We start from the raw sequence: 27,116 nt of genomic DNA on the forward strand, positions 1-27,116 counted from the left end.
TCAGGGCTGAGAACTTGCTTTAGGAATCTCACCTAACTGCAGATTCTGATTCAGTGAGATTCTGCCTCTCCTGTAAGCTCCCAGTAGATGGAGGTGCTGATGCTGCCTTGAGGCATAAGATCATGATCAAGAGTAAGATGCATTCAGCAGTTCTCACCCATCGAAAAGGCCTAAATGCAAGGTGAATTTAACAAAACAGCAAACTTCCTGCTGAATTCTTTGAGAGTCTTAACGGTTTGATGAAGGTTTCCCCGGTGGCTCAGATGGTTAAAGAATCTGCTTGCAATGCTGGAGATCCCTGAGTTGGGAAGATCCCCTGGAGGAGGGAATGGCTGCCCACTCCAGTGTTGCTGAACAGAGAATTCCATGGAAAGAGGAACCCGGAGGGCTACACAGTCCATGGGGTCTCAAAGAGTCAGATGAGACTGGGCAACTGACACTTAAATTTTCACATTGGATTAAGGTCCACCCTAATGACCTCATTTTAACTTAATTGTCACTTTAAAGACTTAATCTCTGAATGCAGTCACATTCTGAGGTTCTAGGGATTAGTACTTCACCGTGGGAGTGTGTGTGGGAAGGGGGAAATAATTCAGCCCCAAACCCCGAAAATGTAGTGTTCTTTGGATCCTGACCTTTTAGGATGCCTCATCTAAATTCGGGCTTCCCTGATACCTCAGAATCCACCTGCACATCCTCTGGAGAAGGGATAGGCTACCCACTCCAGTATTCTTGGGCTTCCCTTGTGGCTCAGCTGGTAAAGAATACGCCTGCAATGTGGGAGACCTGGGTTTGATCCCTGGGTTGGGAAGATCCCCTGGAGAAGGGGAAGGCTACCCACTCCAGTATTCTGGTCTGGAGAATTCCATGGACTGTATAGTCCATGGGGTCGCAAATAGTCGACTTTCACTTTCATCTAAATTAATCATTGCACACACGAACTGAGATTGGGACAAGATGTCTGATTTCCCCTGGATGAAGCAGAATTACAAAGGTGAAATTACAGTATGTTTCAGGCACTGGGAGTTTAAAGACCCTAGCCTCCTCCTAACAGGAAGGGACCACCTTTCGGGGACCACCGGTAGGGTTAGATCTCTGCTTCTCACACTGGCTGCCTATTGAGGTCACCTGGAGTGCTTAAGAATTGATGTCAATGTTCAGGCCCCACCTCAAATCAATTCCATCACAATCTCTGGGGATAAGGCCTAGACATCTGTCTGTTAAATGCTCCCCAGTGGAGTCTAGTGTGCAGCCTTTACAAAATGGGTATTGAATGTGGAGGCATGAGTGATTATTGATTGTAAAGCAGGGTGTCATTCATTCAACTTACCATGCCAGGCACTGGGACTACACTAGAGCCTGCTGGTGAAAAAGATGAACATGATCCTTGACCTTATGGGGCTTTTTAGTATGTTTAGTCCAAGATTGTACTGCTCACTGCATTGCAAGCCGACAAATGAGAGATGAGTTGTTGGGCCAGAAATGGTGACTTTATTTGGAAAGCCAGCAGACCAAGAAGATGATGGAGTAGAGTCCCAAAGAAGCATCTTGCTTCTCCTTCCCTTTTTGTATAAAAGAAGCTAGAATCTGGGGGAGGAACTGAAGAGCCTCTTGATGAAAGTGAAAGGGGAAAGTAAAAAAGCTGGCTTAAAATTCAACATTCAAAAAACAAAGATCATGGCATCTGGTCCCATCACTTCATGGCAAATAGATGGGGAAACAATGGAAAGAATGACAGACTTTATTTTCTTGGACTCCAAAATCACTGCAGATGCTGACTGCAGCCATGAAATTAAGACACTTGCTCCTTGGAAGAAAAGCTATGACCAACCTAGACAGCATATTAAAAAGCAGAGACATTACTTTGCCAACAAAGGTCCATCTAGTCAAAGCTATGGTTTTTTCCAGTTGTCATGTATGGATGTGAGAGCTGGACCATAAAGAAAGCTGAGCACTGAAGAACTGATGCTTTTGAACTGTGGGGTTGGAAAAGACTCTTGAGAGTCCCTTGGACAGCAAGGAGATCAAACTAGTCAATCCTAAAGGAAATCAGTCCTGAATATTCATTGGAAGGACTGATGCTGAAGCTGAAACTCCAATACTTTGGCCACCTGATGCGAAGAAGTGACTCATTTGAAAAGACCCTGATGCTGGGAAAGATTGAAGGTGGGAGGAGAAGGGGACGATAGGATGAGATGGTTGGATGGCATCACCGATGGGATCGGCATGAGTTTGAGCCACCTCCGGGAGTTGGTGATGGACAGAGAGGCCTGGTGTGCTGTAGTCTATGGGGTTGCAAAGAGTCAGATAGGACTGAGCAACTGAACTGAACTATACCAAAAGGGGAGGGAGTGTGGCTGTTGTTGCAAACTTCTTGGTATTGGAATCCTTTGCTCTTGCTGTAAAGCCCCAACAAGACACATGTTCTTCTCTTTTCTACAACTTTTTATCTCTGTATGAATGGAAAGTTTTGTCTACAGTCTGACCTTTAGACTTTTAAAGATCAGAGCCTTGACAGTGAGCTATCCTGTATATCTCAGGCTCTAGACAACATTCTTAACTTGCAGCAAAAGCAATAGAATATAGAGTTTAAGGTAAAAGAAACAGATCCAGTATGGGGTCAGATTTGTTCTTCCCTGCTACAAGTACAGGGGTTCAATCCTTGGGTGGGGAAGATCCCCTGGAGTAGAAAATGGTAAGCCATTCCAGTAGTCTTGCCTAGGAAATCCCACCGACAGAGGAGCCTGGCAGGCTACAGGCCATGGGGTCACAAAAGAGTCAGACACGACTTAGTGACTAAATAACAAGTTACAAGTACAGTTATTTGAAAAATATTAAGTACAGTGTGGAGAGGAGAGGCAGTGGTTCCAAGAAATAACATTTATTAGACAGCATGTGCTAGTTGCTATTACAAATGTGATAGGTTTCATCACAAGTGCTAACACCCCCATTATTTTACGGATGAGAAAACCCAGGCTTGGAGAGACAAACTTGCCTTGGGTCATTGGAATAGTAAGACGCGGAGCCCTGGAGTCCTGGGTGGGCTGGACCAGACTTCTGCAGGGAGGCAGCAGATAGTCCAGGTGCCCGCGTGGCTGGGGGCACAGGGGCCAGCTCCTCCATTTGGCTCTGGAGGATGGCTGAGAGGCCCCAGGTGTATGGAAAGCATGTCAATTAGTTTCTAACTTGGGGGATGGATTCTTAAAAATACTAGCAGGAGCTATTTAAATAAATAACAGATACACAAAAGCAGCTTAGTCCCTTTAGGAAAAACCCTTTAAAATACATTTCGGGCCTTACTCTACTGCTCAGTGCCTGTCTAATGGTTCAGAAGAGTGTTATTAGCTCCCAGCCTTCATTTTGATTACCATGGAAATGAGATTTCTCCCCCATGCCTTGGTCCAGTCCCTCAAGTCGTTAATGAAATATCAGAGCTAATACGGTTTTTATAATTTGTATCACAATACTTAAGTGCAGAGCAGATGGCAGCTAAAATGAATGGGAGTAAGGCAGAACCTGGCTCAGAGCCTCCTGTTCAGCAGGACTGTTTATGACTCTGGGTCCTGAATAAATGGGCCATGGCTGGCCAGAGTGCCTTCTGATCTTGGTGGCTTCCCCGCAGACCATCGGGGTACATCTTCCCCTCTGCAGTGGGAAGTGAGGGATGCTAGTAAGTTCTGCCAGTCTCTTCTGTCTTCTTTTTAGCACAAAGCACTTTGATTTAGGGGTTTCTAAGGGCCTAAAGGATGGATCCAACCAGTCCATCCTAAAGGAGATCAGTCCTGAATATTCATTGGAAGAACTGATGCTGAAGCTGAAACTCCAATACTTTGGCCACCTGCTGCCAAGAGCTGACTCATTTGAAAAGACCCTGATGCCGGGAAAGATTGAAGGCAGGTGGAGAAGGGGAAGACAGAGGATGAGATGGTTAGATGGCATCACTGACTCAATGGACATGAGTTTGGGTATACTCCAGGAGTTGGTGATGGACAGGGAGGCCTGGCGTGCTGTGATTCATGGGGTCGCAAAGAGTTGGACACGACTGAGCAACTGAACTGAACTGAAGGGCCTAAAGTGAAAGTGAAAGTCACTCAGTCATGTCTGACTCTTTGCAACCCCATGAACTATACAGTCCATGGAATTCTCCAGGCCAGAACACTGGAGTGGGTAGCCTTTCCCTTCTCCAGGGGATCTTCCCAACCCAGGGATCGAACCCAGGTCCCCCATATTGCAGGCAGATTCTTTACCAGCTGAGCCACAAGGGAAGCCCAAGGGTACTGGAGTGGGTAGCCTATCCCTTCTCCAGCAGATCTTCCTGACCCAGGAATTGAACCAGGGTCTCCTGCATTGCAGGTGGGTTCTTTACCAACTGAGCTCTCAGGAAAGCCCGCTAAGGGCCTAACTACTTATTAATGATCTGAAAGTAATGACTCCTGGGAGTAGTTTATAAATAGTCACGAAAAGAGCACACAAAGCCGCAGGATCTCACATGGTGATCTAGGAGCTCAAACCCGGATGGAAGTGTGCTTCTGCTGTGAGGATTCTGGAATCACAGAGGGAACTTTGCCCACCGATCTGTGCTGCAGCACAGAGCTGGGCGATGCGGAGAGTGGGAGGGACCTGCTGTAGTGCACACAGCAGTGGTGGCCGAACTGGGACTGAACCTGGTGACAACTTCCTGGTTTCTCTAACTGGGGGATGGAGGTACAGGTGGTAGCTGTGTTGCCAGAGCTTCCGTTTTGCACAGCCATCCAAGGAGCTGTGATCTTAGGCAAATTACTACCTGCCTGTCCTTCATAAAATGAGGGGGTCAAATTAAGCCAGTATTTCTTACAGAGTGGTCCTGCCTGAGTTGGTGTCTGGAGGTGGGGCCTGGGACTACCCCAGGTGACCTGAACCTTCAACCATTGAGCTCTGGGTTCAAGTGGTCCCTCAGACCGCCTTGTAGAGCCGAGGTTTGTGACCTCCAGGCAGAAGATTTCAAACAGGGTCAGTCTGACAGCCACCACACTTTGTGCATTCCCTGTATTGGGTTTTTCCAGTAGTCATGTAAGGATGTGAGAGTTGGACCAGAAAGAAGGCTGAGCGCCAAAGAAGGGATGCTTTCAAAGTGCGGTGCTGAAGAAGACTCTTGAAAGTCCTTTGGACTGCAAGGAGATTAATCAGTCCTAAAGGAAATCAACCCTGAATACTCATTGGAAAGACTGATGAAGCTCCAATACTTTGGCCACCTGATGCAAAGAGCTGGCTCGTGAGAAAGACCCTGATGCTGGGAAAGACTGAAGGCAAAATGAGAAGAGGGTGGCAGAAGATGAGATGGTTAGAATAGCATCGCCGGCTGAATGGACATGAATCAGAGCAAACTGGGAGATAGTGAAAGACAGGGAAGCCTGGCATAGCACAGTCCACGGGGTCTCAAAGAGTCGGATACTACTTAGTGACTGAACAACAACAGTCACTTGAGTTCAATTCAATTCAGTCGCTCAGTTGTGTCCAACTCTTTGTGACCCCATGGACTTCAGCACGCCAGGCTTCCCTGTCGATCACCAACTCCTGTAGTTTACTCAAACTCATGCCCATTGAGTCGGTGATGCCATCCAACCATCTCATCCTCTGTCATCCCCTTCTCCCGCCTTCAATCTTTCCCGGCATCAGGGTCTTTTCAAATGAGTGGTGGCCAAAGTATTGGGAGTTTCAGCTTCAGCTGTCCAGTGGGGTCTCAAAGAGTCAGACATGACTTAGTGACTGAACAACAACAATAGTCACTTAGTTTCCGCCAAAGTCAGTTCCTGGGGCGCAGAGAAGGGACTTCGGGCTCTGGGTGGAGGACAGGGCTTTGGAGAGGTGTCCCCTCACCTCCAAGATCCAGCAAGATCCAGTCATCTCAGCCTAAGGAGGAGTCGGGTTTGGCGGGATCCGCTCCTGGGCACAGGGCGCCTGGGGACGGCAGGGGGCGCTGTCCGCAAGGCTTTGGTTCCGGGGTCGGCTAGCCGAGCCGGCAGCCGCGCGTGCGCAGTAGCAGGGTAGGGATGTGGGCGTTCCGCAGGCGGGAGCCTGGCTTGTGCCCGGAGAGGCGGGTGGACAAGGGACCTCGCGCTGCAGAGCCGGGAGCGGACGGGCGGTGCAGAAAGCCCGGGGACCACGGCCTGGCCCGGAGCCTCTCAACCGCGCGCCGAATGCAGTGAACTTTGGCAAAAGTTGTTTCATTTTTATTATTAACTGTGCTCCTTGTAGGAAAGTTGTAAGCGTAGACACACATCTCCCACGGCCACTCCCTGCAGAGAGGGTGGCTGCTGCTTGAGGGCCCCGGTTCAGAGCTCTCTCGCCTACCCGGGGGTCTCTGTGAATCGCTTGCACCCCTCTGGAGCCGCTTTCAGTTCAGTGCAGGGAGAATCAACTCCCGTGCCCGGGATGGGGAGGTCTGAAGAGCATCGTGGTCAACAGGACCAGTGAGGGGCGCTTGTGCGTCCCCGGCAGGGAGCGCTGCGACCCCATGGGAAGGGCTTCCCGGACCGTCCTGAAAGCTCCTTGGACGGCTGCGACTGGAGGGACTTGCAGCCTGAGGTCCTGCAAGGACAGGGGCGTTGGGCTGGAGTCGGGGGAGTGCAAGGAGGGGGAGAAGGGGGAGGGAAGGCGGGTCCTTTGGCTTTGCCGGGCCTCACTGTTCAGTGGGGTTACTAATAGTTGCCCTGGTGGTCGGGGGGTGGCTAGGTGTGCAATTAGTGAGGATGACTCTGGCACCTGGTCGCTGAGATCGCGACAGTCCTGCCCACCAACGAGATCGGACAGTCCTGCCCACCAGCGAGATCGGGCAGCCCTGGGTGTGCGAGTGCCAAGGGACAAGGTCAGTGCCTGGGCCCAGAACGGGCCTCCACTGGAGTCTCCCTGGGCGGGGGTAGTGGTGAGGGGATCAGGGAGGGACGATTTCCCTCCCCACTCCTGGCTGTGGCCAAGCGCTGCCCACTGCCCACCCCCTTGGCTTCTGAGTCCTTCAAGGCTAGTCACCAGCTCTATAACTTCAGTCCAGGGTGGAAATCTCTGCAAGTTGTAGTTTCCTCATTTAGAAATTGGAAGCTGGTGGGGAGGGAGGTGGGAGGAGAGTTCAGAATGGGGAACACATGTATACCTGTGGCGGATTCATTTTGATATATGGCAAAACCAATACAATATTGTAAAGTTAAAAAATTAAATTAAAAAAAAGAAAAGAAAAGAAATTGGAAGCCGGCTGCTGGTGGGGGCAGCGTTAGGTCCTTGGTTCTGCATCCCCCACCACCCATCTCAACCTTCTCTGGGAATTTGCAAACTCTGAAGGGTGCTGGGATGACCTGAGACTGGAAAAACATCCAGGCACCCTGGGCTCTCCGCCGACAGGTAAGTGCTATAGGTCTGGCTGGCACAAGGTTCCTTGGACCTTCCTGGGAACACGTCCTGGGATTTGGTTGTGGACCCCACTGACCCCTGGCACTGGGAAGGGGAGTGCCAGGGTAGCGGGGTGCGGGGCGGGATCCATCCCAGACTCATTAACCTACGAGGCTATGCAGAGAGGGAGGGATTTTAGTGGTTTTGTTCGAGCAGGACCCTGAGCTGATGTTTCCTGTAGCAGGTGTCATTGTTCCTAGGATGTGAGGATACTCCTGGACTTGGATAGCCTGGGGGGTCAGGTCCTAACCTGAGTTCACTTGCCTGAGCTCTGGGTTCTGACCTGGGTTCACTTGCCTGGTGCCTGCCTCTCCCCATGGGTCTTAACTTTGATGAGTGAATAGTTTTAACAGTCGCATCTTTCCTTCCCAGTTGAGGGCCAGTTCATGCTTTAGTTCTTTCATCCCTATAGCAGCGCTGCAAAACTGGTAGTACTCAGACCCACTCCCGGGAGATAGCTCGTAGACTCCTCAGGTGGGAGGTGAGGCTTCACCCCATGGAGCCTGGTGCCCAGACAGCCCCGTCCATGCAGGGGAGGGACCTGAAACTCCAGACCCCATTCACGACAATGGTGACCCTGAGGTCTCCAGCCGAGCATCTGGGGCTGTCTGGGTGGGCCTGGGTTCAGCGTGTTCTAGAGGCCGGGGGTCGGGAGTGGCAGTGTCTACCCCAGGTTCCCATGCCCCTCCCTGTCCCCCACTGGGGCCTGGCCCTCTGCGGAGGCTCTGCCTGTTTGCCCTTTAGTATAACCAGGGCTTTCTCCTGAGGTCTGGAGGAAGGTCCACCTCAAGGAGGGGGGCTCTACATCTTTGTGGGGAGGGCAGATGGAATGTGGGGAGCATTGGGGTGGCAGGAGCTGTGCCCGGCCCCACTGGCCAGAACTCTGTCTCCCAGGCCTGAGCTGTTTGCGCTTCTCACCTCCAGAGCGCGTCTGGGTCATCACGCCCCCTGCAAGCAGCCAGTCCAGGGCCCGTCTTTGACACCAGACCCCGCCCGTGGCCAGCCACTTTTCCAGAGGAAAGCACGGCCCCACAGGAGGCCCCACACCGCTCCATCACAGCTTTGAAGGTGGGAGCCAGGAGGCCAAGTCCAAATGGCATGGAGGGTAAACAGCTGAGGGCCCAGTTTGGCCTGGTCAGGAGGCTGGCCGCCTACAAAGGGACACTGTGAGGGGTGCCCGGCTGCAGAAGGGACCCATTCAGTTCCCCCTGAATGGGACTTGCCTGCTAATTAGGTGGGGAGGACCCTAGCAGTGGGTGGGCTGCAGGAAAAGTGTGGGATGGGTAAGCGGGCATGAGTAACCCTGCTGGGGGAGAGCTGCTGTTTCCGAATGGCTAGAGCTGAAAGTCCAAGCCTGGTCCTGTGCACCCACTGCCCCAGAACTGTGCGAGGTGCTGTTAAAAATGGGGATGTGCCAGCCCCGTCCCAGACCTCCCTCCTGCACTGGGTGGGGGCTTGCACTCATCATACCTCTGCTGGTGCTCGTCAGGGATCAGGCCTTTGGCACACTGCCCCTCTGCCTGCTGCTGTCTGGGAGGTGGTGCCCCCTCCGGCTCTGGGGCGGCTGGTGGGGCTCAGGGCAGAACTCCCACACTTGTTCCTCTACTCAGCGGGCTCTGCAAATATTTCCGTGTTCTCCGTATGCTCTGCTGGGAGAGAGGGTAGGAAGCTCCAGTCCTGTCATTTCGTCTCATAGTAGGATGGTGCTGTATTATCCCCACTTCACAGGTGACAAAACCGAGGCTCCACCAGGCTGATGACTTGCTCAAGGTGACACCTGGTTCTGGCTTCTGGGGGTGGATGGAGGCTGGGAAAGTGATGTCAATTTCAGTGTGCAGCCAGGTTGGAGCCACAGCCCCCACAACCTCTTGATACCACTCCCTGTGGCCTCACTGCATGTGGGATGCACTTCAGGGCCGTCCAGGGCTCTGGGTGGGGGAGGTGAGGGAGACTGTCCTGTAAGTGCTGGTGGACAGCATGAAGACAGGCCCGGGGGGCCCGGGCTTCCTGGGAAAGGGGCCCTCTTCTCTTCCGGGAGGCCCTCCCAGGCACACAGCCCACTTCTGTGGTCCGTGTGGCAGTGGCGGCTCTGAGATTCATCTCTAGACCCTTGCGGGCACGTTTGCTGTTCCTGGGACGTCACCGACCTGTGTGCTTAAAGGTGGTTTCAGTGACTCTTGGTGGGCATCTGGTGGCTTAGTCGGAGTCACTTTGTGCCCCCGGTCTGTGCTGAGGGCACTCGTTCAGGACTTGCTAGGAGTGGGGTTAATGGATCCCAGAGGTGAGACCACGCAGGGTGTGAGCAGGGGCCTGAACAGGACACTGTAGTCCCACTAGAGGTAGTGAGTCGATCAGACAGGCCCGAGGCGTCCTGAGCAAGGGGGTCCTGGGTGACCCCCTGCCTACTTTTGGGTCCGTGGTATGGTGGTTCAGAGGCCGGGCAGGAGGCAGTGACGGACAGACGGTGGCTGGGGCTCCTGGCTCAGGTGGCCAGGGCAGCACTTGGTCTTTGGTGTTCCTTGACTGCACAGGTACGCCCTAAACCCCAGCCTCCCCCACGCCCCACCGCCCTGTTGCTGATGGGGGTCACTGGGGAGGGAGGCCTGGGGACGCCCCTGGTACAGGCTTCTCATGCTCCTGGGCAGACCCCTGCACAGAAGCCAGGGGCTCAGAGAAGTCCCATATGAATTCCTCCTTGATCGACTGAAGCAGAGTGAAAGCAGAGCTGCCATTCCATTGTTCTCTCTCCAGGCTCAGAAGAATGTGCTCAGAAAGGTAAAAAAAAATGGGGAAGGTTTGCTTAGCTAGCAGGCTGTTCCCAGAGCAATGAGCAACTGGATTGAAAAGCGAGTTGCTGTCCCTTGAAGTCTGAAAGGTTTTTCATTCCAGAGTCTCTGGGGAAGCTGACTTCTGTGTCTGTTCCGCCCACCCGCTTCCCAGTTTCGAATGAAGGATCAATGAGAGGATAGAATTGAAGAGAGAATCTGGAAGTAAATGTGACCTCCTTAACTCTAAGATCTTACTCTCGAAACTACAGACTCTGGATTTCAGCGCTGGAAGACCGTGAGGGGCACCAGGCAGCTGACACTTGCTCAGGGACACGCACCGGGCTAGTAGCAGGAGCTGAACCTGAGCCCAGGTCTTTGGACTTCCAGCTTTCTGGAGTCGGGAATCAGAGCAGAGTGTCCTGGTTTTGTGTCTCCCTTTTACACCCAGACACTCATGTACTACCTGACATCTTCCACTCAACATGATGAAACAGGAAAGAAATTGAATTTGTTTTCTATTGCCATGTGACAGATTACCAGATTTGTTAACAAATTTGGCAGATTAAAATGCATGCATTGATTATCTGACAATTTCTGTGGGTCTGGAGGCTGGGAGGGCTTAGCTGGGTCCTGTGCTCAGGGTTGAGCAGAATCGCGGTGCTCGGGAAGACTCTCAGGAGTCCACTGGGAGAGTGACTGCATGAATGTTGAGGGTGGGCACGGGGCTGGACGCCGGGGTCTGTGACACCAGGCATAGTAGCTCAAGGCCCTGTGGCCAAGCTCATGGTCAACCTAGCAAAGGTGCAGTGGGAGTGATCCACAGCTGACTGATACAGGGCCTCTCTGCTGTGGCCTGGGTGCATTCACAGCTGAATCTTTGGTGGGGGCAGAGGGAGGGCCTGGTGTTACTATTTCTGGTCTGATTAACCCTGGTGAGTGAGGTGCTGGGAAGAGCCCTGAGCCTCTTAAGTTTGAAGGTTGAGAGGCAGTGTTTTACTGCCAAGTGGGGGGTACAATCTAGCCCAGAGACCAGGCGCTGGGGGGTGAAGTTCAAAAGAGGAAAGATAAAGTAGGTTTTTCAAAGCTCAAAGACCTTGAACTCGGTCTGTCCCTTATCAGGATCGTAGGGTCTCAGGGTGATGGCTGGCAATACCACGGGCTGGCTTGAGGGGGCTTGCTGCAAGTTGGAGGTGTTGGCTGGGATCAGCTGTGCGTGGGATGTGCCCGAGTTAACACTGTGGCACTCAGCCAGGTCAGTCCTGGGCTGGGCGCGCCAGGGCCAGGCCGGGGTTTGTCATGAGCCTCAGCTAGGTTTAGTTTTATGTAGAAAAATTATCAAATAAGATGGTTCTCAAATTTGAGTGTCGTGGAGCAAAGCCATGCTTATTATATAAATAAAAGGATATTCTAGCAGGCAGCTGCTTTATAAGGTCTGCAGATGGGTTCCTATGTCTTGGTGGGCCTATCTAGTCAGAGGGGCACAGGGTTTATAAAAAAAAAGTATTTATTTTTAATTGAAGCAATTTAATTGCTTTGCAATCAACATGAATCAGCCATAGGTATACATCTGTCCCCTCACTCCTGTACCTCCCTCCCACCCCGTGCTGCCCCTCTAGGTGGTCACAGAGCCCCAGTTTGCGTTCCCTGAGTCATACAGCAAATGCCCACTGGCCATCTATTTTACGTATGGTAAGACGGCACATTCTCCATTCATCTCACTGCCTCCCCCTCCCCTCAGGTTCACAGCCTGTTCTCTGTGTCTGGGTCGCCACTGCTGCTCTGCAAATAGATTCATCGGTACCGTCTTTCTAGATTCCATGTATATGCGTTGATATACAATATTTGTTTTTCTCTTCCTGACTCACTTCACTCTGTATAATAGGCTCTTGTTTCATCCACCTCATTAGCACTGACTCAAATGTGTTCCTTTACATGGCTGAGTAATATTCCTTTGTGCATATGTACCACAGGTTCTTTATCCATTCATCTGTCAATGGACATCTAGGTTGCTTCCATGTCCTAGCTGTTGTAAATAGACCTGCAATAACCACTGGGGGACATGTGTCTTTTGCAGTTATGGTTTTCTCAGGGTATAGGGCACAGGGTTTTATTACATCTGTTTTACAGATGAGGAAGCTGAGATTCTGAAAAGAGTTTCTGTGAAGGGCCCAGCAGTAACTTGAGAGGGTTCCAGCAGCAGAGTTGGGGCAGTGTCCCCTGGCCCCTCTGGGAACTCAGTGGTTCTCTGTCTTTGGAGGCCCCTGGAGAAACGTGAGAGAAGCCTTCACAGCACCTCCGCCCGGTCTGGGTGGGTCCACCACCTGTATCTTTATAACAGTCTACCAGATGCCTCTGATGTATCAGGTTGAGATCCGTTGGAACATAATTTCGATGATCAGACGAAAGTTTGGGGCAGTGATGAGCTGCGGACAAGCGTCGTCCACTCCCTGAGTAATGGATGATTTCATCCACAGCAGCTGCTGACACACTTGTTTTCCTGGGACGGAATCAGACCGTGCGGTTGTGATTATGTGTTCTGTGACTGACCCACTGCCAACACTGGAAGTTTAGAATCCACAATTCAGCCAACTTTATCGAGTACCTACTGTGAGAGAGGCAGGGGATGCTGAGCCGGGCACCACAGAAGCAAGCCTTGAGGCCAGGATGCTCCCCTTCGCTCTGCACCGTCTGTCTGTTCTGCTTAGAGGTGCCCAGCATGAGCAGAAAGCGGATTAGGCTTCTGGTGTTTTGCAGCACACAGAGAGCGACAGGCTTGGGGGTTGCTGGAAGGGCAGGGCGTGTGCTGCTGCCCGTACTTCTGACCTCAGCAGGGCTGGTCTTCTCCACGCTTGGGTGCCTGTCTGCTCTGACACCACTGTGTGACCTGCCGTGTCTTTAGGTCTCTCCAGTCTGCATCCATCACAGCCCTCATCCCATGCATGCCAGTACATCCATTAAACAGTCTCCTCAATAGGAAAAGCTTCGATTTCCCCAGGGGCTCTGACGAGTGGCATTATTGGTGTCGATGCCTTTCCGATAGAGCTGGCGGAAGCAGCTCCTGCCTTCCAGCGCGAGAGGTGTCTCTTGTTTGTAATGATTTACTGTGCTCACAACATTGATGTTCACAAGCAAATGCATATTTATCCCGGTTCGGAAATCTGCTCCCCCACAGTATGCACACGTGTGAAGGAAAAAACAGAAGAATCAGAGTCTGGCAGGATTTCAGAGGAAGGAGAGAGGCTGGATTCCTTGATTTCCTCTGCACACCTGCCACCTCCCCAGCTGGGCACCTTGAATCAATTTACAGATGACTGCCGAGAAAAGCTTGAGTTGGATTAATTTCAGACATTGATCAGCAATTTCTTTTTCAACCAGAGTTTGTAGGGTGCTTACAGTGCCAGGCACAGTGCCAGGGGTCAGAGGGCAAGAGCTGAGAGGAGACAGATGGCCTCTCAAGGTCAGGGGAAGAGAGAGACCAAAACAATAAAACTTGTGAAAGTCAGGAAGAGGAGCTAGCTGGAGTATCAGGGAAGGGGCCATGGAGGAGCTGTGATGTCAGGAGAGGAGCACCAAGGATCTAGGGCATCAGGGAGGAGCAGAGCAGCTGGGGCATGGGGCGGGTGCGTGGGGAAGGTGGCATTTAAATGGGGTCTTGGAGGAACTTCCCCGGTGGTCCAGGGGCCAAGACTCTGCACTTCCAATGCAGGGGGGCTGGGTTCGATCCCTGGTTGGGGAAACAGACCCCATATCCTGCAACGAAGATCGAAGATCCTGCGTGCTGCTACTAACACCCGATGCAGCCAAATAAATAAATAAGATACTAAAAAGATAAACAGGACCCTGTAGTCTGTGTAGGAGTGTGCCTGGCCTGGAGGCTTGGTGGCGGGATGTGGGTGCTGCTTCCTGGGCACAGAGCGGGAAGAGCTGATTGAAGGGCACACTGGCTGACAGCGGCCCAGGTCACCCATCTAAAGGGCACGATGGCATTCCAGAAAATAAACCCAACTGGCAAAATGTACACTTGGGTTCAGGAGTTGGAGAGAAGCGAGCAGCTTCTTCTTGCCTCCAAGGCAGAGCCTGGGGGTGCAAAGTCACATTCAGTGACGTTTTTATTTTGCACACCGTGTAGGAAGTGTTGGTTCCTTCCCTGCACTCAACAAATAAATGTGAACACATATGCAAAGAATATCAGGACTTCCCTGGTGACTGAGTGGTAAAGAGTCTGCCTACCAGTGCAGGGGACAAGGGTTCAATCCCTGGTCTGGAAAGATCCCACATGCCTCAGGGCAGCTGAGCCCGAGAGCCACAATTGCTGAGCCCACATATTGCAATGACTGCAGCCCATGTGCCCTGGAGCTGCATGCCCTGTAACAAGAAAAGCCACCTCAATGAGAAGCCCCTGCACCACAACCAGAGAGTAACTCTTGCTTGCCTCAACTAGAGAACCCCCGTGCCCAGCAATGAAGACCCAGAGCAGCCAAAAATTAAAATAAATGAAACAATTTTTTAAAAGAGTATCAATCAGAAGGGACTGAAAATCATCAGCCTTCATGGGTACCTTCTGCTTCTCTGGCCCTTAGAGTGAGCACACGCTCTGAGCTACAGGAAAACCAAGTCTGACCTCTGACCAACAGGTGCCCAGCGGCGTGTGGCTTTGCATCCATGCGGTGAGGTGGTCCCCCACTGCTCTCCCAGGTGGTGGTTTGGAGTTAGACCGCCCAGGAGAGAAGCTGGAGCAAACCTGTGATGCTCTTGGCTGGTATCTGTCTCCTTGGGCAAGCCCATCGCTATCTGCAAGGCTTTCTTTTCAGCTTTCATTCCTTTGAAACAGTCTTTCTGTTGGACTAGGACTCCTGCCATCCTTGAAAGAGCCAAAGAGTTGATCACACACACCTTGATATTTTTTTTAAAAACTCTTTATTTTTAGCTGCACCGGGCCTTCACTGCTGCTCGGCTTTCCTCTAGTTGCAGTGAGCTGGGAGCCACCCTTCATGCTGTGCGTGGGCTTCTCACTTCAGTGGCTTCTCCTGCTGTGGAGCACAGGCTCTGGGGCGGGCAGGCTTCAGTAGTTGCGGCTCGTGGGCTCTCGAGCACAGGCTCAATAGTTGGGGCACACAGGCTTCGCTGCTCCACGGCACGCAGAATCTTCCCAGACCAGGGATCAAACCCGTGTCCCCCGCACGTGGGGGACATTCTTATCCACTGTGCCACCAGGAAAGTCCACCTGGGGTGTTTTGATACTTACAGGGGGTGAGGAGAGAGGGACTCAGCCCATCTCACCTGCATGAGGACACCCGTCCACCAGCTCCCTGCCCTGTGACTTCTGCTGACAATGGCAAGCTGTCAAGGACAGCAGGGATAGATGACCGAACCTGGTCAGTTTCATGCCCCAGCTATGCCCTCGGTGTCTGAAAGGCTGAGACGTGGACTTTCCTGGCCACAGAGCATTTCTGTTTCTCCAGTGCCAGGCAGGTGGCTTGCATGTGGCTCAGCTCCGCCCCGAGCTCTCCTGGCTGTTGCACCTGTTACCTAAGTGGATCTGCTGTGTGGACAAGGGAGGGAAAACCTGACTACAGTAGATCTGTTCTTTTTTATTATAAAGTTTTACTATAAAAGCTCATTGAGATTCAATATAGGGAAAAGAAAACCCAGGAGGGCCGAAGAATCATCCATAATGCCGTCTCTCAGAGGGAACTCCTAGTGATGCGTCAGCATCTTTCCATATAGGTTTTCTGTCTCTACCCTCACATAACTATTCTTTCTAGAATTGTAACATTGTAGGTAGCACAGCCTCTGGAAGGTTCATCTGCTGACTGTGTTTACCTGAAGAGTCCCCTCTGTGGTCTCCCTTAGACATGCAGATATAGAGCAGGCTGGTACCCAGCTGGGCATGAATCTTGAGCCTCCCAGAGAGGAGGCATGTAGGGAGCGAAGGACCTCTGGGATGAGGCTGGGCTCCAAATCCCCAATCCCAGATGCCCACGATTAGAAGTTAGGGAGAACTGTGGGGCTCCAATGTGGCCTCAGTCTGGTTTTAGGCTTGGGGTAGGTTCATTATGGGCTTCTCTGGTGACTCAGATGGTAAAGAATCTGCCTGCAATGCCGGATACCCAGGTTCAGTCCTTGGGTTGGGAAGATTTCCTGGAGAAGGGACGGTCTACCCACTCCAGTATTCTGGCCTGGAGAATTCCATAGACAGAGGATACAGGCCATGGGGTTGCCAAAAGTTGGACATGACTGAGCAACTAACGCTTTCACTTTCAGTTTCATTATGTCTACAGAAAACCTGTCTTGAGGAAAGGGACATCTAAACTGGAGAGCTGGGCTCCACGCTGGGGCAGAGTGTCCCTGTGGCCCCCGCTGGCCACTCTTGTCCACCAGAACACTGCTGTGGTGTTCCAGGTGACCTGAGGTCTCCGAGGGTATGGAATTCCCTTCCCTACATAGGTCCAGGTTAGTGTGGGCCGGTGGCAGGAGACGCTTGGCATGAGACAATGAAGGCGGAAGTGAAGAAGCAGCTGTATTCCTGTCCCCTGGTAGACTGGAGCACAAGGCACCTGGCAGCTCGCAGATGTCACTGCTCACCTGTGGGCTCATCTGGCTGGCAGGGGCTGCCATGACTCCTCCTTCATTCAGCTTCTGCAGCTCCCGGGCTGGTGGGTGTTTAGCTCTGTGATGAAGGGCATCAGAGTGCAGGCCACCCCCATCACCTAAGTTCGTTCTAGCCCATCCTGTAGGTCTGCTCATCCTGTTTTCCCTGACCTTCTCCACCTCACATCCACCTTCCCTTCTCCATGGCTGACTTCAGGCTGTGGCACCAGATGTAGAAGCAACAGCTCCCAGAGACAGTTTAATCAGGTCCTGCAACTGGGCAATGCCAAATCCTATAATAGGTGTATAATACATATGTGTATGATATGTATTTATATAAAACCATGTGACTTTATGATAATAAATCTTACATTCATTTTTATTATATAATTCTTATGCCCATTTTAAAGACATAGAAGCAGAGGCCTAGGAATCCACCAGGCCACCATCATGCCTGTGTGATGCCCACTCAGCACTGGGTATGAGGGGCCCACAAACCACTGACAAGGATGCTCTCCTCCTCGATCCAGGAGTCTCTGGTCTCTTCAGGGAAGAAGCAGGAGAGGTAGGGTGCCCCTCACCACCATCTTCTTACCCGCTCTCCTGTCTCCATTTCCTCAAAACTGTCAGTTCCCTGAGCCAGAGCTGGACCTTGGGCCAATTGCTATGAACACTCAGCAGATTAAGGAGAAGGGAGAAGGGGCGCCTTGGAGGAAGAACCGGGAGAAAAGAACTCAGATAGGAAAGGATATCAGGAGCAGAGGTCCTAGAGACTAAAGGGACCCCTGTGCGGTCTTCACTCCAAAACAGGGCGCAGCATTGGTGCACTACTTGATGCTCACCGCTGGGCCCTCTGCAAGCACACAGCTTGTCCCAAGAGAGCCTGAGCTGTCTCAGAGAGGGGCGGAGCCACGGGCATCCCAGAGAGAGGGGGCGGAGCCACGGGCATCCCAGAGAGAGGGGGCGGAGCCACGGGCATCCCAGACAGAGGGGGTGGAGCCATGGGCATCCCAGAGAGAGGGGCGTGGAGTTACAGGCTCCTAGGGTGGGTCTTTAGGGGGTTAGTGATTGAGAGAAAGCACAGGTGTCACCTCTGTGAAGCATCCCTACAGGGGTTTAGGGGACTGAGAAAGACACTGGCTTCCCACCTCTCAAAAGTGGGTGGGAGCTGGAGCATGTGGAATAATAAAAAACGTTCCCTTACACCCAGGTTCACAGGTCTGTAATATCACACGAGATAACGGGTAGAGGGAGAAAGGCTGGGGTCTCACTTTCCGCTAGCTGTTAGCTCATGTGAGCTCGGAAACGGGCACGGTGGCATCCGTCTTGTAAGAAGTAGCCTCTCAGTTTCCCATTCAGGAGGAAGGGACTCAGCTGTTTCAGCAAGGTGGGCACTAGGGAGGACGAGGAAATCGTTTTGTTGACAGTGTTAACACTAGGAGATGCAGGGTGTTTGCCCCAAATTAAGAAACTCAGGGTGTCACTTGGGGTCAGTCTTCTCCAGGTTCCAGGTTAGAGGGAGGGAGGAGCCAGGAATGGGTGCTGGCAGTTCCTGGTCTCACCAGTCGTGGGTGACAGAGCAGGAGCAAAGGCCATCTGCCTCAGATCTATCCAGGGCTCTCCCCACTCAGAACTGCCTGCCTTCAACTGGCCCAGGAAATGGGCTGCCCCCCAGGGGAATACAGATCTTCAGGCTGCTAAGTCCCACTCTTCCCCACAGCATCTGACTTTTCAGACTCCCTACTTCCAAAGCTGAAGCTGAAACTCCAGGATTTTGGTTATCTGATGTGAACAACTGACTCGTTGGATAAGTCCCTGATGCTGGAAAAGATTGAGGGCAGAAGGAGAAGAGGGCGTCAGAGGATGAGATGGCTGGATGGCATCATTGATGCAATGGACATGAACTTGGGCAAACTTTGGGAGATGGCAAGGGACAGGGAGGCTGGAGGTGCTGCAGTCCCTGGGGTCACAAAGAGTTTGACATGACTGGACGACTGAACACCTCCACTCACCCAGGGTCCCCCTTCTTCACCAGTGCCTTTAGCATCTCAGTATGCTGGCCTTCTTCCTCGCAGGGTCCTTCTGCTGCACCAATTGTGGCACCTGGCACAGGCCCCCATTTCCCCACAGGCCTTTCATTGAAGAGTTTCATGCTGGGCACTCTAGGAACAGGAGTGACAAGTCCAACTCCCAAATGAAAGTTCCAGAACTGTCCTGAGTCCCTGGGGCCACTGCCCTGGTCTGAGTTTCCTATACCCACCCCCCACCCCACCCCCTTCTGACATAGCTGCCAAAATCCCCAAAGGTTCAATGCCCTCTGAGTCCTGATGGGAGCTTGTAAGCTCAGCATCCTTAGCACCTGTCTTCCCCTGATCTTGTCCCAGGAATAAACCTATCAGGGCCATCGGATGGACTGTCACTGCCCAGGCTGCTGCTCTGTTGAGTCGGTGGGTAATTTGCTTCTCCAAGACCCCAGATTAAGAGATGCTCCATTCATGGGACTTCTTGTCCCACACAGGAGCTTTCCTCATAGGTACTGCAACTGTGCTTTGTTTAGAAAGAGTCCTCAACGTAGCCAACCCTGATGATCTTAAAATGTAACCTGCATGATTCAGGGTCCAAAGTAATTTAGAATGTGTTTCTGGGAGGATATTTCATGGTGTTACACAGGAAATGTCCAGGCACCAACAGGGGAATTATTTTCAGGTAGGACTCCCAGCAGGAAGTGACCCCTCCCTCCCAAGAGAGTTTCCTGGCAGAACAGCCTAGGATTTAGAGTCAGACCAACCCAGAGCACATCCGGCCTCCATCCTTTTGAGCTCTGCTGCTTCTGGAAAGTTGCAAACCTTCTCTGAGCCTCAAGTTTCCTCATTTCAAAAACCAAGCAATAAACTTATCTATCCAATAGAGTTGTTATAAAGAAGAAAAACACATAGAATGCTTAGCAGGGCCACTTGCCCACAGGGAACAGTGCTGGCCCACTCCCAAAGCCTCCCACCAGAATCTCAAAGCCAGAATGGTTGCAAGCAAAAGCTGAAAGAGCTGTGTACATGAAATTGCATCAGTCATGGAGCTTGAAGGCAAGCAGCTGAAGCTAATTCTGCTTATTAAGGCAAAACAAATGCATTGCAGGGTGTGAGCAGCTCACAGGATCTCTGTATGGGTCAGACAACTAGTTTTGGAGGCCGTGCAGCCAGTAAAAATGTTTAGAATCACTCAGCAGGGCTGCCCCTGGGGAGACACCTGAGATCTCTATGGGAACTGACGCCTCCACTGGCGCTGATCCCAGAGTGAATGAGCTGGCCATTGCTGCTTGAGCCCAACTCTGGAAGCCTCTAGAATGTGTGGTTACCTCTGGTGCCCCCAACCTCCCCAGCATGGTGTCCACACAGTCTCAGACTCTTTCTGTCACTGGCTCCCATGGGTACCTAGTGGACAGAACCCTCATCAAATGCCTGTTCCCCTGGCTGCAAAAGAGGCTAGGAAGGCAGGTCTCTGGCACTTCAGCATCTGTAATGGAACAGACTTCCTCTCTCTTCCAAGCTACATGAAGTGGGGAAGGGCATACAAAGATGCTAAATGGCCAAAAAGTTTATATATGAGTGCAAGTGTGCTAAGTCATTTTAGTCACGTCTGACTCTTTGTGACCCCATGAATTGTAGCCCGCCAGGCTCTTCTGTCTGTGGGGTTCTTCAGGCAAGAACCCACTGGAGTGGATTGCCGTGTCCTCTCTCAGGGGATCTTCCCAACCCAGGGGTTTAGCCCATGCCTCTGTGTCTCCTGCACTGGCATGCAGGTTGTTGTTGTTGTTTTACCACAGGCATCACCTGGGAAGCTTATATACATACATGTATATATGCATGTATATTTATGCATGTATGTATATGTTAAGTTCTAATCCTTGCTATCTATAAGTGTGACTTTATCTGAAAATGGGGTCTTTGCAATGAAGGGATAAGGTCTTTACATGTAATTTACTCGCAAGATGAAAACACACTGCAATATGTGTGTGCACACTGTCACTTAAGTCGTGTCTGACTCTCTGCAACCCCACGGGCTGTACCCACCAGCTCCTTTGTCCATAAGATTTCCTAGGCAAGAATACTGGAGTGGGTTACCATTTCCTTCTCCAGGGGATCTTCCCTGACCCAGGGATTGAACCTGTGTCTCTTATGTCTCTTGCATTGGCAGGCGGGTTCTTTACTGCTAGTGCCACCTGGGAAACCCCCATTCTTCAAGAAGATGGGCTATTAATCCAATATGACTGAAGTTCCTTGGCTTGCAGCTGCATCATTGTAATCTCTGCCTCTGTCTTCACGTGACAGTCTTCCCTTTGCGTGAGTGGGCCTTCACGGTATTCTCCTCCCGTCTTTGCCTGTCTCTGCAGCTCTTCTCCTCATAAGGACTCCAGTCATATTGGATTAGGAGCCCATCTTACAGCAGTGTGTTCTCACCTTAACTTGCAACTAAATTAAATGTAAAGACCTTATCACTTCATTGCAAAAACCCCATTTTCAAATAAAGTCACGTTTATAGATACCAGGGATTAGGACTCCAACTTGTCATTTTGAAAGTGAAAGTGTTAGTTGCTCAGTCATGTCCGACACTTTGGGACCCCATGGCTGTAGCCCACCAGACTCCTCTGTCCATGGGATTCTCCAGGTGAGAATACTGGAGTGGGTGGCCATTCCCTTCTCCAGGAGATCTTCTTGACCCAGGCACTGGACCTGGATCTCCTGCATTGCAGGCAGATTCTTCACCATCTGAGCCACCGGGGAAACCCCTTATCATTTGGGGGATCAGCACTCTGTTTGGTTTTCTCTGTATCTTCCCTGTGCTTCCTGGGACCACCTCCCAAATACACCACCTGCACCCAAGTCCTTCTCTCTGGGTTGTCTTTGGGGGTTTAAACCAAGATGGAGTGTAAAGATCTGAAAAGAAAAGAGAAAGGGGTGCCAAGCCCATGGGAGGAGAGAGTTAAGACTAAATGATCTATTGGCCCCAAGATCAAGAAATGAGGTCAAGTTCATTTGACCTCATTCAAGGAGACCTCAGGGAGATGGAGGGGAGGGACGTTGGGTAGCAAGCAGAAAGCAACCCTCTTTGTTAGAATTTGCTAGATGCTCTGGCTGGAGCTGGGCCCATCTGGGGAGGTGGGAGAGACAGAGGCTGAGGTGGAGCTGGACTTGAGCTTGAGGGCCTAGACCAGGGAGCCGGGACCCTCAGGCTGGGTCCTCTAGTCCAGCCGGCTCTGGCTCTGGCTGGGGAAACTGAGACCCAGAGATGGACAGTAACTCGCCTTGGTCCCTGGCAGGGACTAGAAGGTCCATCTCTGACCCTCCTGTTTTGGCCTCTCTTCCATGGCAGGGTTGGTGGCCAGCAGGATGCAGTCAGACAGACCTGTCTGGGCTCTGCTGACCCAGTCCATCTCCGCTGGGACCAGGGTGGAGGGGGGCAGACTCCACGGCCGAGCACTGATGAGCACCCGGCTCCAGGCCCATCCCCTGACTGTTCTCTGTTGTGTGGGCAGTTTGGGCAGCGTCTCTAGGGCTCTGCCTTCCCTTGACTGCCATGCATTTTCACTAGTTTTATTAATAAATTATGGCCACACCCTTCCTGCCCACAAAGTTGACAAATTATATTCATAGCTCTTAGAAACATCTGCCAAAACATCCACCCTCCACCTCCGCTAGAGCCCCTGCTTGGTCAGCAGTGTGCCTTTTCCCAGCTCTTTTATTTCAGCGTGGGTCCCACGGCACCCATGAGCAGACAAGGTTACTTGGTGACAAGCAGCGGACGCCGTCCCAACAGGTCTGATTTTGTCGGGAAACACCTTAGCATCACTCTTTGAAAAGAAAATGTGTCTCAGCTGGGGGCAGCAGGAAGAGACTGGTATGGTTTAATGTGGTTATACATTTTTCAGCTCCTTTAAAATATTTTTATTTTGCTTTGACCAAAGGAGATACTTGTGTAAAATTTTCAGGGTGCAAAGTCCCAGGTGGCATCACTCCCTTGTGAATAGGGTATGAGAGCCAGTGTATCCGTTTTTTCTTGCTGCGGTAACAAGTTACTACAAACTCCGAGACTTAACACAAATTTATCTTACAACTCTGGAGGACAGAAGTCCAAAATCAGTCTCACAGGGCTAATGTCAAGTTGTGGGCACAGCTGCTTCCTGCTGGAGGCTCTAGGGGAGAATCCCATCCCATACCTGTTTCAGTTTTGCAAGTTTCTCTGCCTGCATTCTCTGCCTGTTTCTCTGATGGTGACTCTTTCCTCTATTCTGTGTGTGTGTGTGTTTTTCTGCACCACAGGACATGTGGGATCTTCCCTGACCAGGGATCAAACCAGTGTCCCCTGTATTATGAGCAGAGTCTTAACTGGACCACCAGGAAGTCCCTCCTCCTTCTGTTTTTGAAATCCATCACTCTGACCTCTGCTATCGTGAGTGTTTCTCCAACTCCGACCTTCCTACCTCTCACTTATATGGAGCTTTGTGATTTCAGTGAGCCCACTGGATAATCCAGAACAGTCTCCCATCTCCCTGTTAACTAATTGTATCTATAAAGTCCCCTTTACCATATGAAGTGACATATTCACCATTCTGGGGACTAGGATTGAGCAATCTTTTCTCCCCCTTGATATTTATTAATTTGACCGCACCGGATCTTAGTTGCAGCGTGTGGGATCCAGTTCCCCAACCAAGACTCAATCCTGAGCTCTCTGCATTGGAAGTGTGGAGTGTTAGCCACTGGACCACCAGGTAAGTCCCACGAACAATCTTGGGGCTGTTATTTATCCTACCATAATCAGAAAAATGTTTCCATGACCTGGCCACTGCAGTCCTGCTGACATCCTGTGAAGCAGGAGGAAAGGGGGCTGGGGGCCCAGAGGAGAAGTCACTTATTCAGGATTGAGAAGTGAGTGCCAGAGCTGAGAGAGGAACCAGGGTCTCCCTGATACCAATGCCAGCACTGTTCCTGCCAGCTCCCATGTGCCCCCCACCAACAGGCTGTCTGTGTGGAGACCGGGAGTGTGGATTCTGGCTGCAAATGGAAGCCATGATGTGGACCTGGCTCCATCCTGCACCTGAGATCACGTGGTCAGTTTCTTAACGTCCCTGGCTCTCAGTCTTCTGGGGGAAAATAATGGTTTTTCTATAAAGCTCATAGTAAGTGTTGGCTGTATGGTAGCTGGGCTTCCCAAGTGGTGCTGGTGGTAAATAACCCGCCTGCCAATGCAGGAGACATAAGAGACGTGGGTTCTATCCCTGGGTCAAGATGAGCCCCTGAAGGAGGGCATGGAAACCCACTCCAGTATTCTTGCTTGGAGATTTCTACAGACAATGGAGCCTGGCAGGCTACAGTCTATAGGGTCACAAAGAGTCAGACATGACTGAAGCGACTTAGCAGGCACGTACACATGTGGTAGCTATTACTATTATTAATAATAGTAGGGTGGAACCCCAAATCTCGGAGCCTCTGAGGACGTGCACTGAGATGCTGGGACGCCTCTGGTTCCTGCCTGCTGTGCTCAGAGCCCTGCACGTGCTCCTTTTTCTCTTTGTTCCCCTCTCTTAGCCAAACCCTACTCATCATTCTAAACCCAACTTAGATATCACCACCTCCAGGAAGCCCTCTATGACTGTTCCAGGCAGAGTTAGCTGCTCCTTCCCCAACACCATGGTTGCCTCTCAGGAGCGGTGAATCTTGATAAGGAGATGGAAGTCGCCCAGCGTTACCCTCTGCAGACATAGGTTGGAATTCCAGGCCCATCACTAACCCCAGGATATGTATTCAGGCCATTCTGAACCCAATTCCTTATTTGTGACCTGGGGTGGAGGATGACAAGCTTACTTCCCAAGTTGCTATGGGGCCTGGGTGAGACCATTCATGCAAAGCCTTTCCCCTAGCTTTGCATGTGTTAAGTTCTCAGTAAATGGTGGCTGCATACAAGTAAAGCACGGAAATCTCACAGTTTCCTTGAGACAGAGGGACCCAGGGTAAAACTTCTCCCTGCTTTTGGCTGGAATCACATCAGAGTGAGGGCTTAGCTCCTGTACCTTGGACTCTTGTTATGACCATCTTTGATTAACAAAAATATAACGTCAGATCAATTGCTATGAAGCACGTGGGCTGATGAAAGCAATGGAGTGGACTGTGGGAACTCAAGGTGTTCCCGGGGTCCTTGGCGCTGTTGGGAGGCAGTGACTCAGGTCCTGCCTCCAGTGGCTTTTGTGTTTCCTGGGGCTGCATTTAAACACTAGTGGCAGGGATCTCTCTGACAGTCCAGTGGCTAAGACTCTGCCCTTCCACTGCAGGGAGCGCGGGCTCAATCCCTGGTCAGGGAACCAAGATCCCATGTGCTACTCAGCACGGCCAAAAAAGAAAAACAAACCAACGAGTAAACATGGGTGGTGATGGGCTTCCCAGACCCCAGGATTCTGGTTACGATGCTGGGAGCCCCACCCCCGGTCTGTGGAGGAGATGGCCCCTTGCAGGACTGAGTGATGGGATGGGCAAGGGGGAGACTGCAAGGTAACGAGGAGGGGCGCCCAGTCCTGTGCAGGGAGAATGGGCCTCAGATCCCCGGCCCTGGTGCCCGTCATTCCAGGACCCTGTGCTGACTGCCTCTTTGCCCTCATTGTCTGGGCAGCTGGCCCATGAGCCAAGTGTTGGCCTGAGGTGTCCCGGGGCCATAAACGCCTTGTAAAAGTTGCTGGGAACAAGATACTTTATGTTGGTGGTGACTCCAACCCAGGTCATTAAGTCTGTCCTGACGTGGGGCTGGGGCTTGTGGTGGCCCGACTTGCAGGTTCTGTGTGAGCCCCCTAATTAGGGCCCCTCTGCCACTACCCTCGCCGATCCTGCTGGGCTTCTCCCTGAGTCCTGGCAGGACTTTTGGGCTCCCAGGGCTGGGGTCCAAGGGCTGGGATTTACATTGTTTTATACCTTCTACCCCTTTTCCTTGCCCTTGGTTTAATGCTTGCCTGTCTCAAAATTCTTAGTCCTTTGGAACAAGGACCTGTAATTCCATTTTGTGCTGAGCCCTGCAAGTTAAGTAGCTGCTCCTGCTAAGAAAATGCTTTGTGGGCTGCAGGGGACTCTTCAGATGAAAGGCCAGGCTGGCTGGAGGGCAGTCAGGGAGGCACACGGTGGTCTGACCAGTGCTGCCAGAGTGGGCATGGGGGCTGCAGACAGTGTAGGGCTCTGGGGGCCACGGTAAGAGCTTTGGCTCCCCTCTTAATGAAATAGGAAAGCACAGGAAGGTTTGAACAGAGAAGTGACATTATCCAACCTAAAGTACAGAATGGTCAACTTGGCTGCTATGCTGGGAAGAGACTCCAAGGGTGGAACCAGGGAGGCCACTCAGGAGGCTGGTGGGGAAGCAGGGTAAAGATGCTGGTGACTCAGGTGACGTTGGGAGCAGTGGTGGCGGGGCGAAGGGATGAGATTCCAGATATATTCTCAGGACAGAAACAGCAGGACTTGTGATGGAGTAGATGTCATCTGAGTGGTCCAAAGAGAGCCACTGACAACTCCTTCCCTTCTGTCCCCCATGCCACGTGGCCATTACTTCCCACTCCTTCCCCTATCCTTGAATTAGGGCTGGTTTTGTCGCTTGCTTTGATCAGTAGAGTGGGGGGAAACGATGCTGTGTCTGTTCCTGGCCTCACCTTGAAGAGGCCTGCCAGCTTCTGCTTTTGCTCTCTGGGAACCCAGTTGCTGTGCTGTAAGGAGGCTGGAGAAAGAAGCCTGTGGACTGCTGGGCCAACAACTTCCAGACCAGTGAGAAGGACCTTCTTGCACGTTCCAGCCCCAGTTGCATTCTCAGATGAGTGTAGCCATGGGAGGGACTCCAGCCAGCATCACATGGGGCAGAAGAACCAGTCAGATGAGCCCTGTCTAAGCTCTGGAACAAAAGAATCATGAGAAACAACACACGGTTCTTTTGGCCCACTCAGTTTGGGGCTGCTTGTTACGCAGCAGTCTCTAACTGACAGAGATATCTGTTGGACATCCAAGAGGAAATGTGAGTAGGCAGCTGGGTACATAAGCCTGAAGTTCAGGCAAGAGATTCAGGCTGGGAAGTGTCATTTCAGGAGTTTTTGATACACAGATGACATTGTAGTCCTGAAAAGGGATGAGATTAACAAGATTGAGAGTGGAGGGAGAGGAGACGAGGATGAAGGACTAAGTCCTCAGCTACATGGAGCTTTAAGTGGTCAGGGAGATGGGAAAGGGCCCGCCAAGGGGAGCAGAGGGGAGGCTGCTGGACATGCATGTGCTGGCCATCTCCAGGCACCCAGCTCCACCCCCCCCTTACTTTTTTCTGGTG

At 51.7% G+C, this 27,116-nt stretch overlaps 1 long non-coding RNA gene and 1 other non-coding gene across 2 annotated transcripts; both read left to right on the forward strand.

The window, feature by feature from the left end:
• The first annotated feature begins 6,705 nt into the window (after positions 1-6,705).
• Positions 6,706-10,750, forward strand: LOC138985822 (uncharacterized). The gene is made up of 3 exons (XR_011462783.1): positions 6,706-6,844; positions 8,344-8,487; positions 9,148-10,750. It is a non-coding gene; the product is annotated as an uncharacterized lncRNA (long non-coding RNA).
• A 3,100-nt stretch (positions 10,751-13,850) lies between these two features.
• TRNAG-UCC (transfer RNA glycine (anticodon UCC)) lies at positions 13,851-13,923 on the forward strand. Its single transcript has one exon. It is a non-coding gene; the product is annotated as a tRNA-Gly (tRNA).
• The last annotated feature ends 13,193 nt before the right edge of the window (positions 13,924-27,116 follow it).

Source organism: Bos mutus, chromosome 26 (genome assembly GCF_027580195.1).
Source record: "Bos mutus isolate GX-2022 chromosome 26, NWIPB_WYAK_1.1, whole genome shotgun sequence".
NCBI lineage: Eukaryota > Metazoa > Chordata > Mammalia > Artiodactyla > Bovidae > Bos > Bos mutus.